The sequence below is a fragment of the Triticum aestivum genome, chromosome 7D, assembly GCF_018294505.1.
Source record: "Triticum aestivum cultivar Chinese Spring chromosome 7D, IWGSC CS RefSeq v2.1, whole genome shotgun sequence".
Lineage (NCBI taxonomy): Eukaryota > Viridiplantae > Streptophyta > Magnoliopsida > Poales > Poaceae > Triticum > Triticum aestivum.
The window spans coordinates 417,982,764-417,988,374 of NC_057814.1; the positions used below are offsets into that span (position 1 = coordinate 417,982,764).

The 5,611-nt window shown below is 41.0% G+C and overlaps 1 long non-coding RNA gene across 1 annotated transcript; it reads right to left on the minus strand.

Moving 5' to 3' along the window:
• Nucleotides 1-2,457: 2,457 nt before the first annotated feature.
• Nucleotides 2,458-3,873, minus strand: LOC123168665 (uncharacterized). Its single transcript, XR_006484467.1, has 2 exons — nucleotides 3,061-3,873; nucleotides 2,458-2,988 (listed from the first exon to the last, which is right to left on the minus strand). It is a non-coding gene; the product is annotated as an uncharacterized lncRNA (long non-coding RNA).
• Nucleotides 3,874-5,611: the final 1,738 nt, after the last annotated feature.

The following is a 5,611-nucleotide window of genomic DNA, read 5'->3' on the forward strand; positions in this document are numbered from 1 at the left end:
GCATATTTTTTCAAATAAATAGCAAGAAAATACCAAATAAAATATTTATTTGATTTGAATGTTTTTCCTCCAATATTCCCCTCTTGTTTTGGAGAAGTCATTTTATCTCCACTCATTTATTTTAATATCAGAAATATTTCGGAGAGAAAAATTATTTAAATCAAAATTATCGTCTTTTCAAATTTGAGAAAAATTCAAATATGAAAATAAATGAAATCCCCAACTCTCTCCGTGGGTCCTTGAGTTGCTTAGGATTTCTAGGATCACAACCAAAATGCAAATAAAATATGATATGCTTATGACGACCTATGTATAACATCCAAATTAAAAATTGGGATGTTACATGGGACCTTAGCACGAGGACTTCCCGACTGTCTACTACAAGAAAAGTTTGCCCAGCTCACGTAAAGGAGGGGCGATGACGGCGGCGTGCCTTCGGCTCACTCTAGTGCTTGTAGTCGTTGCTAGGTGATCGGCGGACATGGTTGTAATTTTTTTTACATCTGTTGTTCTTTGTACTGCCATGATTGAAGATGAATATATTGAAATTTATCACAAAAAACTAAAAAGACAAAAAAATGCTATTTTAAATACACACACATATATATATATATATGTGTGTGTGTCTATTCTGCTAATATTAGCAGAATAATTATTCTGATAACACTTCCGCACTGTAAGCTCAACGCGAGAGCACTGCACTTTCTATAACAAAAGCACTGCAATACAGACTAGTGAACTTCATGTCGGAAAAAACCATACGCAGTGTTTTTCCGATACTGTTTTCCCTCTAGTTTTTAACCGTTTATCGGAACAAGGCGTATAATATACCGTTGGAAAACTATAGATTAGCCGCAACTTCGCCATGTTGAACACTTTTTGAGATTCCTCGCGGTTTAACAGCAGTTTCAAAAACGGTGCAGCTGATGACAAGTGGCCGCGAGTGTATTTTCATGATTTTTTTTCTAAACCGATCATCGGAATATAGCAAATGATACGCCGTTGAAAAGATATCGTCGAGGCGCATCTTTTTCATATGTATTATTTTTTCTATTTAGTTACGGTTTAAGAGCAGTTTCAAATTTACTAAATCGCGGAATTACGTTTTTTTGAAATTTTTGCAATTTTCGATACTGTTTTCGCTCTAGTTTTTGAACCGTTTGTCGAAACGAGGCGTGTAATACGTCGTTGGAAAGATATGGACAAGGCGCAACTTTAATATGTAGAAATGTTTTTGAGGTTCCTTAAAGTTTTTTAGTTAATTTTGAAAATGGTGTGGCTGACGATGAGTGGCAGCGGCCGTTTTTCGTGAAATTTTCACAAACCGCTGACCGAAATGATTCAAATGATACGTCGTTGGAAAGATATCGACGAGACGCAACTTTTTTATGTAGATTGCTCTCTCTAATTCCTTACGGTTGAAGAGCTGTTTTAAAATTATCAAAACGCGAACACTGTTTTTCGCGACACCCAAATCTTCGTGTGTAGTTCATCAGACAGAAGAACGCACTGTTTCGGACAGAAAACCGCATTGCATCAGACAGTCAAGCGAACTTCATGATTTGTCTTGTCGGACGTAAATTTTCTTAGATGAGCTTTTTGTGAGTTTTTGTTGTCATTTTTTTATGAAATACAGAAGAATGCACTGCTTCGGACGGAAAACCGCACTGCATCAGAGAGTCAAGTGAACTTCATGATTTTCTTGTCGGGCGTAAATTTTCTCAGATGAGCTTTTGTGAGTTTTTATTGTCATTTTTTATGAACGACAGAAAAACGCACTGCTTCGGACGGAAACCGCACTGCATCAGACAGTCAAACGAACTTCATGATTTTTTTTTTGTTGGACGTAAATTTTCTCGAACGAGTTTTTGTTTTTTTAACATTTTTTATGAACAAGAGTGGACCACAGAGGCGAGTGCAAATGAACCTCGAGGTATATGGAAGTGAATCGCATTACTATTTTTTGTTTCGCTAATTTTTTCACACTTCCACACTTTGTGCAAGTGAACAGCATCACTCTCAAAAGTGAACCACATCCAAGGACCTAACGCACTGCATGTGTTGATGTAATCAACTGAACACACGAAACAAATTGCACTTCATACATAGGGGTAATGAGTTGCTACACAAATTGGAGTGATCTACTTTTTCCAGTCGTCCCACAAACAAAGCAAATTGCATTCAAGAAAGAAGTGAACCTCCCGTGGGGATTTTTTTCCTTTTTCTACAAGGTGAACCACTAAGGGGCTGCACTTTTTTTAGAACTTCAATTCAAATAGGGTCCAGCGAGCTGCACAATTATGTACAGTCAGCTGCGCATCTTGTTCATTTTTTTGCTAGCATTTTCTCTTTATAATTTCATCTCAATAGCGAGGCCAGGTGTAGTGAACCGCACGCGACAGCAAAATGCATTGCAAGTGCCGATGCAAAAAAAAATTGAACACACGACGCCATGCAGGAACAAGTGCAATTCGATTTTTGCATCGGAGGATGTGAGCCGCGACCCAATTCGAAACAAACTGCATGCTTTCTTTGTCATAACCACCAAGGGGTTTTTAACAGAGAAACTACATCATGCTTTGTAGAAGTTTTTACAACATAAACTCCTCTATACTATGCACTACACTGCAAATCTCGATGGACATTTTTTTATGAACTTTACTAGGTGAGCCCCAATCGAACTCCATGACCCACAATACAGGACATCAATCAAACTCTAAACGAACTGCATGCAGGAGAGCGAGTCTTGCGTTTCTTTTTTTATAATTGGTTTTTCCTCCTTTTTCTGCATTAGAGAACAGAGTGGACTGATCTGTGTCTTCGTTCGAGCTCACACCGAACAACACACACGCACTGCAAAAAGAAACTTTAACATGCGAATTGCAAAAAGAAAAAAGTGGGCTGCAACACTTGGTCGTCGGGGAGGTCGCTATCGAACGGGGTCCATGGTGTGGCGCAAGGACAAGATTGAGATGGCCATGTCGCCACCTGCGGGGCACAAGCGAGATGTGAGGGAGAGATGAGGAGGAAGAAGGAAAGGAGAGAGAGGAGGGCGCTCACCTCCGGTGCTGTTGTGCTGTTGTCGTCCAGCGCATCGGCGTGGGGAGGGGCAGGTGGCTGGAACCGTGCGTCCTCAGTTGTGGGTCGGCCGCCGAGGATGGAAGTAGGGAGGTGGGAGACCACCGAGGCTGTGGGGCGGACGCGAAGCTCCAAACTGAATTGCCCAAAACAAATCTGAAGAATTGGAGAGCACCGCACTGCATTGGCGCTCGTCGTGGACCGCACTTCACCCACCGAAGAGCTGCATCGAGGCCGTTTGTCCTGGCCGGAAGAGAAGCTGGGGGGCACGTGAGCGGGGATCCCGTTCCCGGCGGAGGTAGGAGACGACGAGGCTGGCCTGCGTCTGGCCGTGGACGGAGAGGAGGACCCCGAGGCAGCTCTAGGGCCGTGGATTTTGGGCCGTCGTCGGAGAGGAAAGAGCCGATGGATCTCACCGGATCTGGCTCGAGGAGGTGCGGGATTGGTAAAATCTCGCCGGATCTGGCCCATAGAGGAACGGCCAGTCCTCGGAGGGCCGCCAGGATCGCTTGGGCTGCGCCGAAGAGGACAAGCAGGTGGTTGCGGGGAGGAGTAGTGGCACACTAGGGAACTGGGTTGGGCAAAGCGATGCATGGGAGGGGCGGTGTGGCAGGGGCGACGGTAGAAGGAGATGGAGTGGCGCGGCGGGTGGCAACCTACGGCGGTGCTCTGGCGGCGGCAGAAGGTGGACAGGGGCGGGGCAGCGAGACGGAGACCGGTGGTCTAGCAGCGGCGGTGGTAGAAGGTGGAGGGAGGTGGGGGTTTGGATCGGGGCAGGAGGGGGTAGGTGCCGTGCGGGAGGTGGGGTGGGGATGCGCCGGCTGGGGAGTGGTTGGCTTTTGTTCGTTTTCGAGGTGTTAGTAGAATAAGGGGAGGTGTTACCAGAATAAGACTCTTAAAGGGTGTTATCATAATAGACCCATCCTATATATATATAACAAGTGGTGGTAACTATCACTGCTTATAGGAATAACAAGTGGTGGTAACTACCACCCTATATATATATATGACAAATGTTTCCTATAAGCAATAAGCAGTGGTAAGTATCTATCGAAACCGAGAGTATGTACGTGTAGTATGTAGTATATAACAATGATTAGGTAGTATATATACTATTTTTTAGGTAGTATGTACCATGTTTTGAGTATGCTCTTTTTTACGTATAAATATATACATATTTCACAAATATAACAAAAACTATGGGCTCATATGCAATTTTTTCATTTAACTTGCTTTGAAATATCTTAGATATAGTATATGAACATATTTAAAATAATAAAATAATATATATAGTATCACATGATAGTATATGAGATATGTGGGGTAACTACCACCGGGTGATAGGATGGATTTTCATATATATATATATATATAGGGATTGACTATTCATCACCCTGGGTGAGGAATAGTTATTCTTCACCCCCTCTATTTTAACGTTAATGCGTCGTAATTTTACGTTCCGTAAATTTTGTCTTATTTCAGACATAAAAAGAGAACGCAAGAAAATATATAATCGCCGTAAAAAATATTCTATGTTTCGTAAAATTAGTAATGTAAAAACATAGTGTAAAATGTACATAAAATGTAATTTTTCTGGTCTTATGACCTATATTTTTTTCTTATGTCAAATTTTATGCAGTGAATGAATATGAATGTACTCCTTTCGTCCCAAAATAAGTGTCTCAACCTTAGTATAAATTTATACTAGAGTTAGTACAAAGTTGAGACATTTATTTTGGGACGGAGGGTGTAACTATTTGTATTTCAAATGTAATTTATTTATGAAATGATCGTAAGATTATATATATATATATATATATATATATATATATATATAATTTACATTATTTATATATGTCTTTACATTGTTTACAATACGCATGTAGTCTTTTTAATTAGGCAGCTAGCATGATTAAACACAAAATATGCATGTATATACATCAGATGAGTGCGAAAGTCAAAGCGGAGGGCGATCGATGACGCAACAGGCAATTATAGCCTGTTTTGAAATATAAGGTCGGCAGTCAGCCACCTTCTTTGTTTCAAAAAATATATACGTACTCCTTCCGTTTTTATTGACTCCGCATATTAGCTTTGGTCAAAGTCAAACTTTGACAAAGTTTATAGACAAAAATATTAACATATACAGTAACAAATCAATACCATTTGATTCATTATTGAATGTACTTTCATATAATATAGATTTGTTATGGTAAATGTTTATATTATTTTTTATAAAATTAGTCAAACTTTACGAGGTTTGACTTCAGTCAAATCTAATATGCATTGTAAATAAAAACGGAGGGAGTACATACGTAGAGTTTTTTTTGCATACGTAGAGCTGACACAATACCAGTACTGTAGGAGGAGGAGGAGGACGCTGCATGCAGATCGATACGTAGGCGTAGTAGTAGTCGAGGCGGTCTGTACTTGGAGAAGCAAGTCACATGATGTTGCAGACTGAAGACGACGCCGCAACCTCCGCATCCTCCGGATCCACCTCGTACGTGACAGGTGCCTGCAGGGGGGCAAT